The sequence below is a fragment of the Hypanus sabinus genome, chromosome 19, assembly GCF_030144855.1.
Source record: "Hypanus sabinus isolate sHypSab1 chromosome 19, sHypSab1.hap1, whole genome shotgun sequence".
NCBI lineage: Eukaryota > Metazoa > Chordata > Chondrichthyes > Myliobatiformes > Dasyatidae > Hypanus > Hypanus sabinus.
In genome coordinates this window covers 15053850-15078072 of record NC_082724.1, presented here as the reverse complement: position 1 = coordinate 15078072, position 24223 = coordinate 15053850, and the positions used below count along the sequence as shown (strand labels likewise).

The window sequence follows — 24223 nt, the reverse complement described above, 5'->3', positions numbered from 1 at the left end:
ATACTTGTTAATTATATCAATATAAGATCATTTTTATCGCTGAAACAGAACTGCAAGAAAGAGGATCATTAGCAACTCAACTAGACTGCATTTGAGTATTAAACTATAAAGGAAATAAAGCCCCAAAGAGCACCAGAGGTCCTCTGAGCACATGAGAAACATCAAGGCATTGCAATCATCAACGACTGCCACATCCCAGCCCCAGACGCTCACTGCAGAATGCAGGATGCATGATTTTCCACAGTATCTTGTCTGCTTTGGTGGAAACTCAGTCAGCAACAAGTAAATGAAGCTTAGGAATTAAGATGATCGATACTTCGTTTTTTGAGCTACTCATCAATAGCTCATTATGTGCCACGTCGTATGACATGGGCAATCATGATCGTGAGATTGTTCACGGCAAATTTTTCTACAGGAGTGGTTTGCCATTACCTTCTTCTGGGCAGTGTCTTTACAAGACAGGTGACCCCCAGCCATTATCAATACTCTTCAGAGATTGTCTGCCTGGCGTCAGTGGTCACATAACCAGGACTTGTGACTTGCACCAGCTGCTCATACGAGCATCTGCCACCTGCTCCCACGGCTTCATGTGACCCTGATTTGAGGGGGCAGGGGACTAAGCAGGTGCAACACCTTGCCCAAGAGTGAACTGCAGGCTAGCGGAGGGAAGGAACACCTTACACCTCCTTGGTAGAGATGTATCTCCACCCATGTTGAGCTATTACCTATCCCATTAATATCAGATCCAAAATTTTGCATAAAGCATTAAATAAAAATAATGCCATCAGATTAGACAAACAAAAATAAGCAATTGTGCTTTTTATGTAAAATATATAGAGTTTGTTTCTCCTGGAACTCATAATATGCACCTCATATTATTCATGATACAATACTGATATTCTTTGTCACAGATCTATACACTTCTGACCCTGATGCTGAACACATTGACTGCAATAGCTGCACATTTGTAGAAGTGCACATTGCCCTCTGACATCTAATTCTGAGAGTTGCACCCTGACAAAGAAGACCCGAGCCGGGTGAAGAGATCTACACTTTCGGAATTGCCGCTCCGTTGCACAGAAATGAAAAGTCTACGTGTCTACCATACCAAAATTATGAACTTAAATGAAATATGAAGCTTGAAATCATGGATGCAGAAAAGGTAATTTATCCTATTCACAGGCCCTTCGGCCCACGATGTTGAGGCAACCTTTTAACCTACTCCAAGTGCAATCTAACCCTTCCCTCCCACATAGCTGTCCATTTTTTCTTTCATTTCTTGTGCCTATTCAAGAGTCTCTTAAATGTCCCCAATATATTTACCTGTGCCTTTGGTACCAATGTGTACCACAACTTTTGCCTGCTCTTCTAAGGTGTCTCCAACCCTGGCACCTGGCAGGGGTGGGGATTGTGAAACAACATGCCATCATGTCCACAGAATCTACGCTCTATTCTTCTAACTAGTTTTTTACATCATGGATATTTGTCGATTCATATAATCTAAGTATAACTAAATATCTGCTTGTAAATTTTCCGAGAAAACAGAATTCTCCCCTGACCCCAAAGTGTAAATAATTCTACCATATCATGTCATAAATGGTCATGTCCCGCTGTGTTCCAAATGCAATATTCCCACAGTCTCAACAAACTTGCAACCAATTTGATCTACCCTTGATTCACCCTTCGACTTTTACATTTTCCAATCTAATCACTTAAAGTTCGAGAGGTCAGAGCTTCACAATAAGGAATCAGTTATTTTGCCTGATGAGCAAAGTATTCATTCAGAATGTTCACCTTATATCCCCATGGATACTACCATAGTATTCATTCAGAACTCCTTATACGGTTATATTCTTAAAAAAATTGGTTGTTTTTCTAATAACAGTTTCATAAGAGGCCAAAAGTTGTACATAATAGTATATAATAACTACTTGTTAAATCCTAGTATTTCCTGTATCATTAAAATAGATTGTCTATTATTAAGTTATTTATATTAATACAAAATCTTTTCCTGTTTCTTACTTTACCAACAGCTATTGCATACCTGTCCTGGACCAATCATATAAATATAATTGCAAAGAAAGCATGACAATGACCCTACCTCCTCTGCGGAGATTCGGCATGTCATCAAAAACCTTGGCCAACTTCTATAGATGTGTGGTGGAAAGTGTGCTGACTGGCCACATTATGGCCTGGTCTGGGAACACCAATGCCCTTGAGCAGAAAATCTTACAAAAGGTAGTGGATTTGTCCCTGCAGATCATGGGTAAAGCCCTCCCAAACGTTGAGTACATCTCCATGAAGCGTTGCTGTAGAAAAGCAGCATCCATCATGAAAGACCCTCACCACCCAGGCCATGCTCTTTTCTCGCTGCTGCCATCAGGTAGAAGGCACAGGTGCCTCAGGACTCACACCACTAGGTTCAAAAGACAGTCAGGCCCTTGAATAAAAGGGAATAACTACCCTCATTCTATTTCTGGTGTTCCCACAACTGATGGTCTCACCTTAAAGACTCCTTATCTTGTTATTTCATACTCGTTATTTATTGCTATTTATTTATATTTGTGTTTACACAGCATGCTGTCCATTGATCCCGTTTAGTTACTGTTCTATAGATTTCCTGAATATACTAACAGGAAAAATAACCTCAGGGTTGTTTGTGGTGACATGTATGCAGTCTGATAATAAATTTTACTTTGTCCTTTGAACTTCATATGCTTGTTCCATGTCCTAATATGCATTAATTTATACATATTACTATAGATTATATCCCTGTTAACACTGACAAGACCTCCAACACTGGTCTGTTTTGTCAGAGCATTTAAACTACATGATAATTTCAAAGCTGCAAAGATCTTTAATAATTAAAATTGTTTCCATTCTCCTCCTGCTGTACATTGAGCTGCTTAGCTATACCGGAAGATCAGAAATTAGGTAAATTAATTACACAGAAGTAGTAATCAGGATTGGATTTATTATCAGTGACATATACTGTGAAATTTGTTGTTTTGCAGCAGCAGTACAGCACAATACATAAAATATATTGTAAGAAATATATAAAAGATTAAATTAATAATATAAGATAGTGTTCATGGGTACATTGTCTGTTCATAAATCTGATGGGAGAGAGAAGAAGCTATTCCTGAAACGTTGAGTGCATGTTCTCAAGCTCCAGTACCTCCTCCTTGATGTTAGTAATGAGAAGCGGGCAGGTGCTGGGTACTGGAGGTACTTGATGGTGGATGCCGCCTTTGTTAGGCATTACCTTTTCAAGATGTCGGCAATGCTGGGGAGACCAACGCCCACGATAGATAGGGCTGAGTTTACAACCCTTCTACAGCGGACCCACTGTGCCAGATGGTGATGCATCCTGTCAAAATGGTCTCCACGGTACTCCATGAAATTTGCCAGAATCTTTGATGACATACCAAATCTCCTGAAACTCCTTACGAAATATAGCCACTGGGATTGCTTCTGCATAACTGCATCAATATGTTGGGCCCAGGATAGATCTTCAGGACTGCTGACACCCAGAACTTGTTCAGTGTTTCCACTGCTGATCCCTCAATGAGGAGAGGAATGTGTTCCCTCAACTTCCCCTCCCTGAAGTACACAATGAATTCCTTGGTCTTAATGATGTTGAGTGAAAGGTTGCTGTTGTGATATCTCTCACCCAGCTGACCTACCTCAGTCCTGTAGGCAGCTGCACTACTGTTGCAATGTGCTCAGCATTAGAGAAGGAATATCATTATAATCACAGCCTCTGCACTTCTTATCCAATAATCTGCTGGAATTGTGGAATACACCTAGACTGACCCAGAACTGACCATTAGGACAAACACAGACAAGCGTACTCAAACGTTCATTCTTACTTATTTATCACATATGATGATAATGTTCTCGCTGATCAAAGCGCCGAGGAAGGTTTAAATAATGGAGGCCAGTGCGCAAGGTGATGTGGTGTTGAGCATCACCCACCAGCCTCCTGCTCACTGCTGCTGAAGGAAGGTGCCTGCAATTGGATGATTGCTCTCTCCCTCTAGCTCGGTGCTGCTGGAGGAAGGTGCCTACGTGTGACTGTCTCTCTCTCACTCACTGTTCCCGAAAGTCCCTGCATTCTCTCTCACTCTCCACTGGTGCTGTTGGAGGATGGTGCGAGGTTTGATTGACATGATTTGTGGACAGGGCTCTGTAGGTTCTGATTTCTGGATGCACCTTATTTTGTTGCTATTCTGGGCGATTTTGAATTGGAGTGACCAGCAGACAATGAACACTGAGCTGAACTGAATATGCCTGGGCTACTTAGATTCTGTGTTTTATATTCTGTGTTTTTCACTCCTTTTCTGTCACCATTTGGGTGATCTTTCTTTACTGGCGGGGTAAGGGGGGAGTTGATGGTTTTCTTTGAATGGGTTCTATGGTTTTCTTTCGTGGCTGTCTGTGGGAAGACGAATCTCAGGGTTGTATACTGCATACATACTTTGATAATAAATTGACCTTGAATCCTTTGAATCTTTGATATAATAATGTATTCATGTATTATGAATAATTTGTAAGTAATTCACTGGAGAAGTTACCGTTGTCCAGCAATTTTTCTCAGCTGGGAAATATAATTTAACAAGGAAATGCCCGCTTAATTTGAATTCCATCAATCACCTTCAATATTCATTCCCTTCGCCTCCAGCCCATAGTAACGGTGCTAAGCTTGGAAATATATTTCTGTTTCTTCATCATGATTGGCTCTGACTCTTAGGACTCCTCCCCTAAGAATACTATGATACTATCTTCACCAAAGAAAGATACAGTATCAATATGTTTGAAAAGATACAGAAAAATTTTCCAATCATGCTATTGGCACTTGAGAACCTGAGTTACAGGGAAAGATTGAATTGGTTAGGGCTTTATTCCCTTTATTGCAGACCAGTGAGGGAAGATTTGATAGAGGTATACAAAATTATGAGGGGTATAGATAGGGTAAATGCAAGCAGGCTTTTTCCACTGAGATTAAGTAAGACTAGAACTAGAGGTCATAGGTTAGGGTGAAAGAGCACTTTAAGGAGAACTTGAGGGGGAACTTCTGCACTCAAAAAGTGTTGAGAGTGTGGAATGAGCTCCCAGTGGAAGTGGTGCTTGTGGTTCAGTTTCAACATTTAAGAGAAACTTAGATAAATACATGGATGAGAGAGGTATGGAGGGCTATGTTTTAGATGCAGGGTGATAGGACGATGCAGAATAATAGTATAGACTAGATGGGCTGAATGGCCTCCCTTTCTCACTCTAGTAAAATAGCAGCAGATTGTGAAGGTAGCTTATCATCACTTTCTCTAGTATAGTTAGGAGTGGACAGTAAATAGCCAGTTGCTAGCTAGAATAAAAAGAAAACTCATAGTAATTTCAACACATTTTAAAGTAATTGATGATTATTGCTCAAAAATTGAACTATAACTCCAAAATTGAATTTTAATCTAATCTCAGAAATGCAATTGAACCCTACTGTGTGTATAGGCATGTAAATCTAGAAAATGATAAAGCACACAATTGGAGTTAATCGGTGATTTTTAAAGAAACTATTGGCTAATCATCAACATAATCTGGCCCATATATTACATTTGCTGCTTAACAAATCTGTTAACAAACACCTAAGATTTTACATATGTAAATCTATGTACAGGGTACCTTAAAATAAAATACGTATTCTTCAAACGTTTCACAATCCAAGTACAATATAAGTTAAATCAACTTAGTTAATTATATTATAATCTAAGTGAACAGTTCAAACATTTCATTCTGCCTACTTATAAATACCATATGCTCACTAATGTAAGGATACACAGTGATACAGTATTGTGTTGCACCTATCAGTACAAAATAATCTAGGTATAAATTAATTTTAGAACACCACAATCCAAAAGTATACAATAACAACACACAAATTCAGTCTGATTATGGGATATTAATTCAATCATTCTATCTTCAAGGTACTGAAATCTGAATATTAAGTGATCTGCTGAATTGTGGTGAAGAGTGTAAAGATTACAGAATAAAACAATTCTACAGCACTCTGCCCATCACCTTTATTCACATTAGTTTAATGAACTTGAATCATTTAATAATGCCCAAAATAACAGCATGAATTAAATTCTTGCACCTTTCTCAACAGTGCTGTATGTAAAGATTACGGCACTAAAAACTATATCCAGCATTCTACCCGTCACTGGCCTGGGAGAGAGCAATGCATATCTAACATCTTCTGATTAAACTCACAAATCCAGAAGATTAATGATGCATAATCTATTGCTTCTGAAACTAATCAACACTAAAATGGTTGAATGTATCTATCATCACCCACCATGTATCGTATTTGCATTAAGTAGGATGATTGAATCCAAATGTTGTTCTTGGCTCACTCATGAAAACTGCTGTGAAAATAACTTATATTTTTCTTGGATGGTCTTGGAATGATCGCATCTTCAAGATAACCACACAGCACACAAAAAACTGCACCGAGCGACTGGGGTGGTGGTGGTGGGGGCTACCCAAACTGCATACTTCAAAAAATCCTGGCCACAGGTTGTCAGTTCTTTCAAGAGATTATGGTAGCCTTTCAATAATAGCTTGAGAAACAAATTGATCATCAATAACTTGCCATGATGCTAGGAAACTAATATTACTACTAATATTACTAACTACTAAAGGCAGAGATCAGGTAGAATATAAGAATAAAACAAAACAGAATAAAGTCAGATATTTATTTTTAGGAAAGTTAATACTAAATGCAAAGTACATAATGTATCAAACAGATGGAACAGAAAGGTTTCAGGCTAAGAACCCCTTGGTTTGGCAGTGATGGAAAACCTTGTAGATGAGAAAGCCAAGGGTCAGTCATAGACATAACTCCAGGTTATATTGCTTGGTAGCTGATACGTCTAATCATTAATATGCATGCTCTGTGGGGTGAAGAGACAGCTTGAGCTACAGATGTTGAAATCTGAGAATGCAGCAGTGGTCAAGAATTAATTACAGATCACATACATACTCCACTTATATGGCAACACCAGTTCTATTTTGAATATCAGATTTAAGTTTGGCCCTGCTTCTTTTTCTTATAAATAGCAGCAAGAAATAAAAGCATCTATTTGTCATAATTAGAAGGTGACAAGTGCAATAATGAGTCAAACCTAAAGACTGACGTACATTCCAGTGCATGGAGAATAGTTTTCAATACTTAACTTGCACCTTGCCTCTACAGTCTTCAGAATCTACCTCATCCTTGTCATTAGTATCACCTCAGGAACACACTGTTTTCCATTAATTAATGATTGCCAAATAGTTGTGCATGTTGCATTGTAAACGAAGTAAGGAAAGGTAGCTTGATATCAAGCAATTCTTTTACAAACGTTATACAAAAATATCAATAGTAATGAACATAGGGCCTGTTGTGTCGTTGGTATTCTGAGGGGTCTGAGTTTTTTTGCTTTGTTTTGTATTTGTGGTGAACTACATATACCTGTCTGGACATGCTCCCCCCCTGCTGACTGCTCCTGTGGCTCCTCCCACAGACCCCTGTATAAAGGCGATTGGAGGCACTGCTCCTCAGTCTCCAGGATGTTGTGTGGTGGTCTCTTGCTGCTGACGGTGCTTTCTTCCAGCTAATAAAAGCCTACCTTGACTCACATCTCCGAGAGTTATTGATGGTGCATCAGTATTCTCTGTGTTTTATTAATTATATCTATTTGTATTGTTGCACTTGATTTTTTTAAGCATTATTGTTAGGTCTCCTCTCGTTTATATTTAAGTTGCAATTGTCCTTGATTACTTTCAATTAATTCCCTGAAACTTTGCTGGTGTCCAATTAAGAATCCTTGAACATTTGTCTCTTCTTAGAATCATTACTTTTTAGCACGTAATTAATCCTGTGTCAATCAGCTGGGCGCAGATCCTTTCATGTCCTGGTAATGTATTTTAAGGGGCAGTGCTAACACCTCATTGCTCAGAATGAGTAGGTTGATTATTTAGCTATAAATAAAAAATATTGTTCAAAGTTCAACAATGGATCTAGACCTTCCACTTAGCAAAATCAGAAGCTAGGGGGTTGGTAGGGTTAAGAATTAGGGGGGTTATGGCATAATAGGTAAAGGGGAGACTCCTTCATAGAATACATAAAACTGCTGGGTTTATGGGAGAAGGGGGTAAAACAGGAAGGGAAGAAATTATTTTCACATGATTTACAATTGGACAAAGCATTATTCTGGGTTGTGTAGGTTTTGTCATCATTATGAAATAGCTGAACTTTGTGCTATTGCAGAGTGAAGCATTTAAGGTTTAAAAAAATCAAATGCAGGCTTCATAACAATCTTTGGGGGTTGACAGATTTCATTTAAAACTTTATGTCATGCGAGTGACTGCTGACTTAATTCATAGTATTGTCTTTCATTACTTACAATCTACAGGGCTTTTTGGGGTAATTTAGCTTTAATTTGAACAAGTAGTAGTAAGGGTTTTCTCCCCAGTTCTCTACACCCACTCCAGTCGGTGGTGGTAATGCGCTTTTAAGTTGGATTGCCAACTGTCATTAAAAGTTAAAAGTGGAAAAAGAAGAAGCTCATTTCTCAGTTGGCTTGTTTCTTGTTTAGTTCTGGCTGAGTTATCCAAGATCTTGTAAGTTCAACTGTTAATAACATTTCTAGTTTTGTTCAACTCTTCTGAGTGTCAGTGCAATCCTGCGCTTGGGACTGAAGATGCAGCTTGATCAGACGGTATTTCTATGGACTACCTGGATGTAATCTTTCAATTATGCCAACATACAAATACTTAGTATTGCTTTGTAAATTTAAACAAGGATATACATTTGGTTCATTTTAATGTGAGTATAGAAATATAATCCCCGAAGTGGTAGCTTGGTTAATGTGCTTCACATTTGGGCTTCTCTCCAAGATAACTTTTCAGAGCTTTAACTGGATCTCGGAAAGTGGAGTTAAATACATTTCTGCTCTACTTCAGAGTGTGAAAGGAAATACAGATTTAAGAACACAAGGAAAGAGTAGCGAGTGATACTCACAACATTACAAATCAATATTTGAGAAATAATGAGCTTCCTTACTTAATTTCTATATCAATTACATTTTGATATTTGCATTACTTTTCAAAAAAGGGCAGTATGCTAAATCCAATCAAAGCTCAAAGTAAATTTATTATCAAAGTACAATATGTCACCATATACAATCCTGAGATTTATTTCCTGCAGGTATTCTCAGCAAATCTATAGAATAGTAATTACAACAGGATTAATGAAAGGTCATCAGAGTACAGAAAGAAACTAATATAAATATAAATAAATTAGCAATAAATCTCAAGAACATAAGATAATAAGATAAAGAGTCCTTAGAGTAAGATCATTGATTGTATGATAGGGCAAATGAGTGTAGTTATCTCCTTTTATTCAGAGTCTGATGGTTGAGGGGTTGTAACTGTTCTTGAACCTGGTAGTGTGAGTCCTGAGGCTCCTGTACCTTCTCCCTGCTGACAGCAGGGAGGAGGGAGCATGACCTGTGTGGTGGGGATCTCTGAGGATGAATGTTGCTTTCCTAACACAGCGTTTCATATAGGTGTGCTCAGTGGTTGGGAGGGCTTTACCCATGATGTACTGGGCCGAATCCACTATTTTATTGTTGGATTTTCTGTTCAAAAGCATTGGTGTTTCCATACCAGGCCATGATGCGGCCAGTCAATATACTCTCCACTACTCATCTATAGACATTTGTCAAGTTCTAGATGTCATGCTGATTCTCCGCAGACTCCTAAGGAAGTAGAGATGCTGCCATGCTTTCTTCATAATTGTACTTGCATGCTGCGTCCATAAATAGAGTGAAAAGCTTTTTGGTTTAAAAATCTTTTGTTATTTTTGTAATTAATTTAGCTAAAATTGATGTTGCTAGTTCAAATAAAACACACACTTTATTTATTCAACGCAGTTCCATAGACAGATGAACTGCACTCTAGTCTTCAGGGAAACTTTATGTGACAGAGTTATCTAACTATGTGCTGAATTTGCCAGTAAACAGATCACGTTAAGGAATCATGAGATTCTTTGATGAAAATGTTGTATTTATATAATTTGCTGAAATAATGCTTAAAATAAATATTCCTCATCTACAAGTGCACATTGTGTGAAAGGCAGTCACAAAAATATTTAACCCTTTTGCCGCTGTCATCGAAAGTGAAGACAATCCAACGTCACAAGGTTATCAATATGTCGTCGTCAAATAAATGGGCTCTGAAAACTCACACCCTCTGCTCAATCACACTTTATTTACTTGTGTACCTGGCCTCTGTCACCACACTGCTCTGAAGCTGGAACAAAGAAATGCCATTTTTATACAGAATGGACTAGTTGGATACAGATACTGTCCAATTGGTAACCTTGTTATTGGAGCCATATAGTCTGCGTTGTGCATTTATTATGCTTATTATGGGTGAGGGTGTGGTAAAAGTGAAGGGGATAAATTAAGTATTCATGCTTATTTTCATGCCTTGGGACTGAGGAGGTCATATCTTTGCTGGCTGCCGAAGGAATGTTCAATAATACTTAACTGTACGTTTGCAAATTGCTAATAAAGGATTGAGCAAATTGGACTCTTTGATGCAACCTATGGAGCTGTGGGCATGTCGCACAAGTATAATAACCCTATAGGGCCACATGCAGGCAGCATTTGCCTTTTTTTTTGATTTTGGATTAATTTGTGCTGCTACACTTGTGTACGTTCCTTTATTGGCATGATCAATCACCAATTTCAGTATGATAATACAGGCAGCCAATAAAATCTCCATGTTAAATGATAATAATACTTCAGGATTGGTAAAATAACTGACCAATAGTAAGAGTCACCATCTGTCTGCATCCTTCTCTCATCTCTGCATTCCAAATAGCTCCCGTCCCCTGCTATGTAAAAGGAAGCTGTGCTCTTCAGATGTTTCTTAAAAGACTTCTCTTGCTTGGGTAGACACACGCTATATGCAGTCTATCCCTGCCAGGACATTACCTTAACCCTTGCTTTACAGTAACTCCCACAATTACAGCTGGTAATTGGTACTTGACCTATGGATGTCAGAATCAGAATCAGGTTTATGATCGCTGACATGTGTCGTGAAATTTGTTAACTTAGCAGCTGCAGTTCAATGGAATACATGATAATTTAAAAAGGAAAAATAACTAAGTAAATCAATTACAGTAAGTGAATATATGCACATTGAATAGGTTAAAATAGTGCAAAAACAGAATGAATATATGTTTGAAATAATATGAGGTAGTATTCGTGGGTTCAATGTCCACTTAGAAATAGGATGGCAGAGGGGAAGAAGCTGTTTGTGAAACGCTGAGTCTCTGCCATCAGGCCTCTGTACCTCCATCCTGGCGGCAACAATGAGAAGAGGGCAAGCCCAAGGTGATGGAGGTCCTCAATAATGGATGCCACCTTTCTGAAGCACCGCTCCTTGAAGATGTATTGGGCAATAAGGTGGCTAGTACCCGAGGTAGAACTGACTAATTGTACAATATTCTGTAGCTTCTTTCAGTCATGGCAGTAGTCCCCCTATATCAGACACTGATACTGCCTGTCAGAATGCTCTCCACATCTATAGAAGTTTTCGAGTGTTCTAGTTGACAAACCAAATCTCTTCAAATTCCTACTGAAATATAGCCACTATCTTGCCTTCTTTATCACTACATCAATATGTTGGGACCAGGTTAGATCCTCAGAGATCTTGACACCCAGAACTTGAAACTGCTTACTTTCTCGACTTCTGATCCCTCTTTGAGGAATGGTTGTGTTCCCTCGTCTTACCCTTCCTGAAGTCCACAATCAGCTCTTTCATCTAATTGACAATGAGTGCAAAGTTGTTGCTGCGACACCACTCAACTAGCTGCTATATCTCACTCCTATACGCCCTCTCATCTTCATCAGAGATGCTGTCTCTCAATGGTTTTCCCAAACCATATCCTGTTTAAACTTAGAAAAAATAATAAGTTGTACCTTTGATCCTTCGGTTAAATTTGAAGAAGCTTGGAGGCCATTTATTCAATATTTTCATAGAATGTAATTTGACCTTTTCCGATTCCTTTATATTATTTATTAATTTGAGTAGAGGAGCGGAGTTGATGACATTAATGACTTTATCTGATATAATAGAATAGCCCAGCTTTGTTTAGTTTAGTTTGCTTTATTTTTGATTTTTCATTTGGGGTTTCTTTCCAATCTCTTTATTTCTTTGTATCTTGTCTATATTAAGAGTTTGGGAGGTCAATTATATTGGTGTTACCTATAGTTTCTACTCACATGTGTTAATTGCCAACAATGTACTCCCACTCCCTTTGTACTATTATGGCCACTATGTATTTGTCTTTGAAAATTTAATAAAAAGATTGAAAAAGAAAGAGATGCTACCAACACTGATTGCATCATCAGCAAATTTATAGATGCTATTGGAGCTGTACCTAGCTATGCAGTCATTGGTGTAGAGGGAGTAGAGCAGTGGGCTAGGCACACATCCCTGTGGAGTGTCAGTGTTGATCATCAGCTAAGTAGAGATATTACCATCAATCCAGACAGATAGTGGTCTTCCTGTTAGGAAGTCGAGGATCCAATTGTAGAAGGAGGTAAAGAGGCTTCTGTAGTTTATCAATCAGGTCTATGGGAGTGACGGTGTTAAATGCTGAGCTATAGTCAACGAACAGCATCCTGACATGGGTGTTTGTATTGCCCTGCTATGTTTATGACATAGGGGCATAGCTTACTGAAAAATGCATTATCAAATTTTCATTGTTATGAGTTCCATTACTGAGATATTCCTATAATGGCTGTAGATAGGATTTGATTGGATTTCCCTAGATTATAATTGAGAAGAATCTTCTGTCATATAGTACTTAACACATAATAATTCATGAACCCCTTAGTCTCCCTCCACAGACTGGTCTTGATGTTGTTGCTCAGAGGCTCTGAACAACAACACAACGGGTTGAATTCAGACTGAGAGTTCGAACACATGCAGTGCGTCTTTTTCCCCAGCATGCCTCAGTACTACCTAGGTGGCTATAACAATTGTAACACATACAAAGAAGAACTCAGCAGGAAACATCTATGGAAAGGAATAAAGAGTTGACGTTTTTGATGATTTGCTGAATGGTCAGGGAATCGGGAGATAGTGCAGGAAAATGGATAGAGGTAAAGGGTCCGTTGTGATCTTGATGAATGGTGGAGAAGGCCTGAGGGAATGGATGGTCAATTGTTGCTCCAATTTCTTATGTCTTAAGTCCTTCTGTTACTTTAATCTTTCATTTGTTCTGCAAATGCCATATAGTAGGCTTTGATATCACTAGCTGCTTAATCTAGAGAGATAACAGCAAAGAAATGTGTATACAATTAAGTTGGCTTTTGTTCAGTTGGAAATCAGTGAAGGTTACGGTATTTCTTCAAGAAATTCTTTATTCTTTCGGCCACATATCTACTCTTAAATTTTCTGGACCTTATACATGTTCTGCAGGAAAATACAACGAGTTCCAGGGGAAAACTGTAACTCTTGCATTCTCAAAGTTTCAACTGCCACAGGGTTTGGCTGTCATCAGAGAAAGGCGAGGAAGTCTAAAGTGTCTGCACTGCCTGCTCCCAGGTGAATTTATCAAAACCAACTGAGAGAAAATTGTTTTTCTGCTGGGTCGATATCGAAATACCAGTGTTGCTGTGGCAACAACCTTATTTTGCACCGTCTATCTTTACTCCACTGCTTTCGTGAAACGAAATAGGGAAGTAAGTGCAGGAAAGCCACAAGGATAAAATCAGCAATTAGGGGTGTGGGTTAATTTCTAAATCAGCCCTCTTCACTGGATGATTAGTTCATCAAAAATAATTCGTCATTTTACCTTATCACACAATTATCCTGATTCTTAAGTTATTAAAACACCATTGTTAGCTGAAACAAGAACTTAGCAGCCTTAAAAAATAAATAATTCACGTATTTGCCATTTGGACCTTACAACCTGAAGCTCAGTTATTGCTCTGGATCCTCATACAATTCTAAATTGTCTGGGACCGGAGTATATTGCAGATTCACAGTTTCACTTTTGTTATATAACCCTGCTCAAGCCGTCAGGTCTTCTTTCACTGGTTGCTTAAACTTTAAACAATCTCCCTCAAACTAAATTTGCCAGATCAGCTTTTTTTTTATATACTACGCTCCCAAACTGTGGAACTCAATACAAGTCTATCAAGGGTGCAGACTTAGCGAATGCTTTATTCGCCAGCTCAAAACCTACTTATTTAACTACGCTTTTAAGTAAAATCATTTTGTCAGTTATTTTTACGGTTGCACTTTTTCCCATTGTAAAGCACTTTGAACTGCCTATGTGAAAAGTGTTCTATAAACAGGTTATTATTGTAACTTGCACCATGTACTGTAATAATAATTTTAATCATAATTCTAACGTAAAATATTCTTTTGAGTTCACATTATCAAGAAATTCCAAACGTTGCACCATGCTTCATAGCCCAAATTGTAAAGCAGAGGCCAAGGGTGCTCCTTCATTATCTGAAGAGGTGAGGGCTGACCGTGAGCCCATGAACATTTACCCTGGCAGTATTGTCTTCCTCCACCATAGCAGAAAGATAAATCCTTGGGGAGAAAGATTACTTATTCTTAAGAAAAAAACATTGTGGAAATGCCTTTCTAAATCCAGAAGGTTTTTTTTAAAGCAAGCTCAAGAAGCAATGCTTACTGGATTTAATTAACAAATGGTAGTGCAGTGGTCAGCAAAACTCTTTAAAGTACAGTCAACCAGGGCTCAATTCATATTGCTGCCTGTAAGGAGTTTGCATGTTCACTCAGTGAACGCGTGGGTTTCCTTTGGGTGCTCCAGTTTCCTCCTACAGTCTAAAGATGTACCAGCTGGTAGGTTAACCAGTCATTGTAAACTGTCACATGATTAGGCTAGGGTTAAATTGGGGAGTTGCTGGGTGGTGTGGCTGAAAGGGCACTGGATATCAATAAGATAAAATAATTCCATTCGGATTGCATTAGGTTACAGCTCTCCTCTTTCTTAAGCGCCAAATAATTTCTTACTTGCCTGTTCTGTACTGATGCTCAGCATTTTTTTTTCCAAATTTACTCATTTAAGAGGAGTTGATGTCACTGGCACTTGAATGATTTGTTAAACCATTTCAACTGGGTCCGAATTGTTTCATCTGGGGTTACATGTATACTAGAACAGGAAAACCATATGGACGCTTTAGGCAATTCAGTAAGCTAATAGTCACCATTTCTGATAATACATTTTATCACAGTTGTATTTAATTACTTAAACTATTCCCCTGAGATTAAACTTGTATCTCCAGACCAATAATCTTTGCATCTTGTAGAGACTAATTCAGTATTTTAACTGCTAAGTTATCATAATTCACGTCAATCTTTTGACATATTTAAGTACATCTGAGCCATCTGACATATTGCTTATTATTTTGTAGACAAGTCCTTCTGCCTTAATGCTGACTTCTATCTCAAACACTATACTGTCTGAGGCAATCCTTGATAATTTACACAGATGCAGTTACATTATCCTTAAAGGCTTCTTCTACAATCAGCTTGCATGCTTGGTCCCATTAGTTGCTATTTGCATCTTCTCCAGCTCCTCAACATACAACTTAACTTTTCTAAGTACAGATCTCCCAACATTTTATAAAACAGAAATAAAAGCTGATTATAGGGCTATGAGCTAACATGAGACAGGCATGAAAGTGAATTAAAGTTCTTATTATAAACACACGAAAGTCTGCAGATGCTAGAAATCTAACGCAACACACACAAAATGCTGGAGGAACTCAGCAGGTCAGGCAGCATCTATGGAATGAATAAATAGTATCTATTCATTTCCATTGATGCTGCCTGATCTGCCAAATTCCTCTAGCATTTGGAGAGCTTTGCTTTAAAGTTCCGACTGCTATCTCATAATGCCAGCAATATTGATTTAACCATTGCTACTGATTATATCATCTACTTTCTTATAAATAGACCAAACCAATCCTTCTGAGTGAGATCCAGACAGTCGGAAATTTACAGCTGCATGTAGCATTAACGTACTTGTCACTTTTGCATTTGTGATTATGTAATCTTTATTTGGCTCATAAATTGATGTTAATATATTGATGTCAACATCTCTGAGGATCTATCCTGGGCCCGACACATTGATGCAATTACAAAGAAGGCACAACAACCGCTACATTTCATTAGGAGATTTGGTATGTCACCAAAGACACTCGCATGTGTACTGTGGAGGGTCTGCTCAGGGGTTGCATCACTGTCTGGTATGGAGGGGCCACTGCACAGAATCACGAAAAGTGGCAGAAAGCTGTAAATTCAGCCAACTCGATTACGGGCACTAGCCTCTCCAACATCTAGGACATCATCAAAAGGTGATGCCTCAAAAAGGCAGCATCCATCATTAAGGACCCCTGTCATCCAGAACACACCGTCTTCTCATTGCTACCATCAAGGAGGAGGTACAGAAGACTGAATGCACACACTCAACATTTCAGGAGCAGCATCTTTTTCTCTGCCATCAGATTTTTGAATAAACAATGAATCCATGAACACTACCTCAGTATTCTTCCCTCTCTTTTTGCACTATTAATTTGTTTTATTTTTTTTTCATATACACTTGTTATAATTCAAGGCTTTTATTTCTATGTATTGCAATATATTCTTGCCACTGAGCAACAAATTTCACCACATATGGCAGTGATATTAAACCTGATTCTGATATTTAAAGACTGACTTAAAATTACAAGGGCCGGCTTCTGTGTTCTTGTATCCATTCACCGTGCTGAGGTGTCTGCAGCAAGCCAGATCTGGAATTCCATTCAATTTCCCTTGGCTTTCCACTTGGGACGGTACTGAATAGGGAGATACATGGGCAAAAAAGCAGAGGGCATCCAAAATTCCAGTGAGTAATCTCTGGACAAAAACAGTTGTGTTCCACAGGCTCTAGAGCTTACTGGTTTCAAATGGTGCTTATTATGAAATAAATAATGCAGATGTTGTCCCAATTGAGAATGGAAAATAGATGATCACTTTGTAATGATAATAATAAATTCTTTATTGATCACGAGTGGGAAGTTCTTTCTTTACAGCAGCAACATTTAAAAACACACTTAGCAGTGTGCAGACTTAACTAACAATAAAGTACAGAATAATAATGTACACAATAGTAATGAAACAATGTGCAATAACATGCAATAAAGTACAATAATAACGTAGGAAATAATAAAGCAAGAGACTATTGTTATATGGTGTGTGTTCACCCGTCACACCGTGATGAACTGTTGTACGTGCTTATTGCATTTGACAATAGACAACAGACAGTAGGTGCAGGAGTAGGCCATTTGGCCCTTCTAGCCAGCACTGCCATTCACTATGATCATGGCTGATCATACACAATCAGTACCCCGTTCCTGCCCTCTCGCCATATCCCTTGACCCCGCTATCTATAAGAGCTCTATCTAACTCTCTCTTGAATGTATCCAGAGACTTGGCCTCCACTGCCTTCTGGGGCAGAGCATCCCACATATCCACCACTCTGGGTGAAAAGATTTCCTACTCTTTGGTCAGAAAGATTTTCTGTAACGATCCTTGTGACAGCAGAGCTGAATGAGTCTGTTCGAAAAGATGCTCAGCTGCTTTTTCCGTAGGTTATGGAGAGGACGTGCCAGATTGTCCGTAATGGATAAGAGTTTGTTTAGTGACCTCCTCTCCACCACAACCTTGTTTGTAGCCAATGAAGGATCCAGCCTTTTTGATGAGCTTATTTAGTCTTTTTGCATCTCCAGCACCGGTGCTGCTCCCCAACATAAAGCCGTCAAGAAGACCGCACTCACTACAACAGACTGGTAGAAGATCTTCAACATCCTGCTGCACACATTGAAGGATCTCAGCTTCCTTAGAAAATAGAGTCTGTTCTCCCTTCTCGTAAACAGTCTTGTTGTTGGTTTTCTAGTCAAATCTGTTGTCGAGGTAAACACCCAAGTATTTATACTCCTCTATCACTGCTGCTACTTCTCCCAGAATGTATAGAGGACTCAAGTGAACTGATCTTTATACTTAATGTTCAGTGACAACACAACATAAGCTTGATAATACGTAAAATGTTGGAGATGTTGATTAAATATCAACCTTGCCATGCCTGCAGCTCAAAGTTCAAAGTACATTTATTATCAAAGTATATATACGTTATAGGACCTTGAGATTCATCTCCTTCTAGGACAGCCACAAAACAAAGAAATCCAATAGAGCCCATTCGAAAAAAAGACGGTCACACACCCAATGTGCAGAGAGAAAAAAATGGGGAAACAATAAAAGTAAGGAAATAGTATTCAGAACAGAAATTTTATGAGAGAGATGAAGCCAGACATCGCTGCAGTCCCAGCAGACCACAGTCTCAGTTCAGCACAGAGCTGAGTAAACATCACGGATTAGCGAACAGAACCGAGCAGAACTGGCCCATCCATCTTCAGTCATGACACCCTGACCTTCTCAATCAACCGTACAAACATCAGGTCATTCCTTGCTCTTGATCTGCTCTGGGACCTGGACCCCACCTCCATAATTCAGCCCATACCCGACCTTCCCAATTCAGCCCAGTGCTTAAATTGATCAAACACTGTGTCTTTCTTCGCTCTTGAACTGCTCTGGACCTGGATCCCAATGCCACAATTTGGCTCATACCCGACCTTCACAATTCAATCCGGCACTAAAATCAATCAATCATTAGGTCTTTGCTCCTGGGGATGCCTCGACTCTATCTGGTCTCCACTTCCACCTCTTCTTGCCTTGCCTCTCTGTTGTTAGCAAAGTGTAATTAATAAGGAATTTAGTAGTTTTCTTTGTTTCGTTACCACCGATAATTAGTCACTGGACTTTCACCTGTGCCACCTTAAACAGGACTATTGATGAATAAATAGAACTACAACAGCGTTGATGCCATTCTAAAAGTATGATTGATATAAAAGAACTATTTCAGCTAATATCCAGAGGTTCTCATTGTTCTTATAAATTTATGTCCATTAACCAAAAATAATATACAAAATAGACCATATCACATATACGCTTCAATTTAATTTTACATGTTTAAATGTGAACATAGTTCTCATCAATTTTCAAATTGAACCACAGTTCTTTGTTTCACTGCAATCAACCAGGCAGCAAAATAATGGAACAAGGCGCGGAGGAGAAGCCCATCCTGGAAGAGGTACCTGATGTTCTGAAGTAGTAACTGAGTGCTTCACAATGAGTTGCCCTGAGTGTTGTTACTAGCCAAATTCTACAGCCTACCTGTGTGTAGCAAAGTATCATACTTGGGGAGAAGTAAGTGTTGGCGCCAGAAGAATATCAATATTCCACCCTCAACAGTACAAAGGACGTATTCTGGTAATCGGTGGGGGGGGGGGGGGGCAAGTCCTTGTCAAAAGATGCCCCCAACTGTGTTGTAATTCCCCAATAAGAGTAGGACATTAGACCCACAACTCAGAGGTAAGCACGCTGGCACTTTGAAAACCAGATCCCCTGAGATCAATGGTAAAAGGGCATGATTTGTGCAACTGATGAGATCTTCCTCTGCAGAACTCAAATGTAAATTATCATCTGCCAGAATATTATTATTATTAATACTTTACATGAATTATCATCTGCCAGAACATTATTTATTATTAATAATAATAAAATAAATAAAATACTGAACTTCCTTCTTAGTCTTGAGTAACAATGAAACAAAAGCCTAGTAATACTAAAATCTTCAAGGAGAATCCACCAGTCCTAGTCACAAAATAATTCTTGAGAGAACAGGGGGTATGTCTACAGAGCCAGTGCACTGTTCTGGGGTCAGATGTGGGATTTCCAAGAGACTTCCAGCCTCCCCGGCGGCCACATCTGCATTGAGATGCAGCTTCTTACAGACCAGACCTGTTAGGAAACTGGAGCTTCAGCTCGATGACCTCTGGCTCGTTGGGGAAAGTGGAGCAGAGGTAGACAGGAGCTACTGGGAGACTACAGGAGACAGATAACCGGGTGAGGGTCAGGAGAGTGAAGGAAGAGCAGCAAGTAGTGGAAAGCACCCCTGTGGCCATCCTCCTCAACAATAAGTAAGTACTGTTGGTGGGGGGGGGGGGGGGGGCTCTACCTAGGGAAAGCAACAGTGGCCGTGCCTCTGGCACTGATTCTGGTCCTGTGGCTCAGAAGGATAGGAACTGAAGAGAATGGCAGCAGAAATAGGGGACTCTATGTCAGGGGGGCAGATAGGCGATTCTGTGGACACCAGAAGGAAACAAGGATGGTAAATGGCCTCCCAGGTGCTAGGGTCTGCGATGTTTCTGAACATGTCTACACTATTCTGAAAGGGAGGGAGAGCAGCCAGAAGTCGTGGTATATTTTGGTACCAATGACATGGCTAGGATAAGGGAGGAGGTCCTGAAAAAAGAATACGGAGTTAGGAAGGAAGCTGAGAAGCAGGACCTCAAGGGTAGTAATCTTGGGATTGCTGCCTGTGCCATGTGACAGTGAGGATAGGAATAGAATGAGGTGGCAGATAAATGCTTAGCTGAAGAATTGGAGTAGGGGGCAGGGATTCTGATTCCTGGATCATTGGAACCTCTTCTGGGACAGGTGAGACCTGTACAAAAGGGAGGGACTGCACTTGAATCCGAGGGGTCCGATATTCTTGTGGACAGGTTTACTGGAGCTATTGGTAGTGGTTTAAACTAATATGGCAGGGGGATGGGAACCAGTAAGATAGAGCTGAGGATGAGCCAGCAGGTTTACAAGTGGATGATGGGTGTAACATGAATGTAAGGGAGGACAAGCCAAAGTTGGAGTACAAATGCAGACAGAGCAAAGAGTCAAATTGTACCACAGAGGCAAAATTCAAGAGGGCAAAGAATGCAAGTCAGAAGATGCTGTATTTAAATGCACGTAGCATTCAGAATAAGGTGGATGAACTTGTGATGCTATTAGAGATTGGTCATTATGACTTTATGGGCATCACCAAGTAATGGCTGAAAGAAGGTCATAGTTGGGAGCTTAACATCAAAAGCTACACTTTGTATGGAAAGGACAGGCAGGAAAGCATAGGCGGTGGTGTGGCTCTGTCGGAAAGAGACGGAATTGCATCTTTAGAAAGCGGTGACATAGGGTCAGAGAATGTTGGGTGGAGTTAAGAAACTGCAAGGGTGAAAAAAAAAATTCTGGGATTTTATATAGGCCTCCAACTCATAGCCAAGTTGTGGGGTTGAGTTTGCAAAGGGAGCCGGAAAGAGCATATCATAAGTGTAATATCACAATTGTACCGGGGGGGGGGACTTCAATATGCAAGGGGATTGGGAAAATCAGGTTGGTGTCGGATCACAAGAGAGGGAATTTGTTGAATGCCTCCGAGATGGCTTTTTAGAGCAGCTTGTGCTTGAGCCCACTCAGGGAAAGGCCATCCTAGACTGGGTGTTGTGAGATAACCCTGATCTTATCAGGGAGCTTAATATAAAGGAACCCTTAGGAGGCAGTGGTCATCATATGATTGAATTCATACTGCAATTTGAGAGGGAGAAGCACAAGTCAGATGTATCAGTATCATAGTGGAATAAAGGGAATTACAGAGGCATGGGAGAGGAGCTTGCCCAAGCGGATTGGAGGAATATACCGGCAGGAATGACAGCAGAACCGGGGCAGCCGGAGTTTCTGGGAATAGTTTGCAAAGCGCAGAGTAGATATGTCCCACTGATGAATTTGTTCTCAAATGGCAGGGGCAGGCAATGGTGGCTGACAAGAGAAGTTAGACTGTTTTAAAGCCAAGGAAAAGAGCATAGAAGGTAGCAAAAGTGAGTGGGAAGTTGGATGGTTGGGAAGCTTTTAAAATCCAACAAAAGGCAACTAAACAAGCCATAAGAAGGGAAAAGATGGAATATGTGTGCAAACTAGCCAATAATATTAAGCAGGATACCAAAAGTTTTTTTTTCAGTTGTATAAAGATAAAAGGGAGGTGAGAATTGATATTGGACCACTGGAAAATGATGCTGGAGATATAGTAATTGGGAACAAAGAAGTAGCAGATGAACTCAACAGGTGCTTTGCATCAGCCTTCACTGTGGAAGACACCAGTAGTGTGCCAGAGGTCAGTGAGTGTCTTGGGGCAAGAGTGAGTCTCTTACAAAGAAAAAAAGTGTTAGGCAATCTAAAAGGTCTTATGATGGATAAGTCATCTGCACTGTTGGAGGATTATTAAGGATGAAGTTTCAGGGTACTTGGAGACTAAAGATAAAATAAGTCAAAGTCAGCATAGTTTCTGTAAAGGGAAATCTTGTCTGACAAAGCTGTTAGAGTTCTTTGAGGAAGTAACGAGCAGGATGGACAAAGGAGAGGCAGTGGATGTCATTTACTCAGATGTTTTTAGAAGGCGCTTGATAAGGCTACTTATACATTAGGTTGCTGACAAAGATAAAATCCCATGGTGTACAGGAAAGATACTGGGCATGGATGGAGAAATGGCTGACAGCGAGTGGGAACAAAAGGGGCCTTTTTCTGGTTGGTTGCCAGTTGCAAGGGGTGTTCCTTAGGGGCCAGCATTGGGACTGCTAATTTTCACATTGTTCATCAACAATTTGGTTAATGGCTTTGTGGGAAAATTTGCAGATGATACGAAGATAGGTGGAGGGGTAGGTAGTGCTGAGGAAGCAATGCAATTACAGCAGGACTTAGACAAATTGGAAGAATGGGCAAAAAAGTGGCAGATGGAATAGAGTGTTGGGAAATGTATGATAATGTATTTTGGTAAAAGGAGCAATACTGCAGACTATTAAATAAATGGGGAGAAGGTTCAAACATCAGAAGGACTTTGGAGTCCTTGTGCAAGACTCCCAGAAAGTTAATTTACAGGTCAAGTCTGTGGTAAAGAAGGCAAATACAATGTTGGCAATTATTTCAAGGGGAATAACATATAAGAGCAAGGAGATAATGCTGAGCCTTTATAAGACACTAGTCAGACGGCACTTGGAGTACTATCAACAGTTCAGGGCCCCATATCTCAGAAAAGATATCTTCTGCCATTGGAGAGAGTCCAGAAGAGGTTCACGAGGATGATTACAGGAATGAAGGGGTTAACATATGAGGAGTGTTTGGCAGCATTGGCCCTGTACTCATTGGAATTTAGAACAATACAGGGGGATCTTATTGAAACCTACCAAATGTTGAAAGGACTAGATAGGGTGGATCTGGAGAGGATGTTTCCTATGGTGGGGGCATCCAGAACTAGAGGGCACAGCCTCAAAACTGAGGGGTAACCTTTTTGAGCGGAAATCAGGAGGAATCTTTTTAGTCAGAGAATAGTGAATCTGTGGTATCCTCTCAGACTACAGTGGAGGCCAAGTCTGTGGGTAGATTTAAAGTGGAAGTTGATAGTTTTCTGATCAGTCGGGGCATCAAGGGATACAGTGAGAAGGCAGATGTATGAGGTTGAGTGGGATCTGAGGTCAGCCATGATGGAATGGCAGAGCAGACTTGATGGGCTGAATGGCTTAATTCCGGCTCTTGTGTCTTATGGTAATGTAGATGGATTTGGAATGCATTGGGGCAATTCCACACAGACTTTTGTTCCTCCATTGCAGGATTTCAAGTAAGAAAATAATTTACTGGGGATTTGGGTATAGAGGTCATTCAGCTTTACTCTGCGTAGTCTAAATGAATGGATGGTGAATTGAATGGATGAAGAGTCAGGCTGGATAAACGGCAGATCCCCATTCCCATTACACAAAACTCTCAGCTGAGAAAACTGAACTATAAATTCCCCTTTACCCTAAAAACTAGCTGCAGATGGAGGGGCTTGGAGGTGGTTTATTTCAGTCCTCCCTTATCACCTTTCATGGTGATCACTTATAGACTTAGAACTGATATTGAGACCTTTGACTAGTGGACCTAAGTTTAGAAAGCGGTTCAATAGAACTGGAAATATATCAGGGCCAATAAAGGAACAGCTTCTTTTATCCTATACACTTACCGCATTCATAAAATGGGTCCTTTACGTTTAAGTGGTTTCTTTTACCAGCCATTTTCAGATTTATTTAGGTTGCTAGGCAGTTGTGTTTTATTCTTCTGTTTCTACTTTAACTGGATATTAACACTAATGAATGTGTTTGCCGTTACCAAGAAC

General features: G+C 39.7%; 1 protein-coding gene across 1 annotated transcript in view; it reads right to left on the bottom strand.

Moving 5' to 3' along the window:
• slc6a11b (solute carrier family 6 member 11b) overlaps positions 1-24223 on the bottom strand; it is a 186711-nt gene that overhangs the window by 59754 nt on the left and 102734 nt on the right. The window lies entirely within an intron of this gene.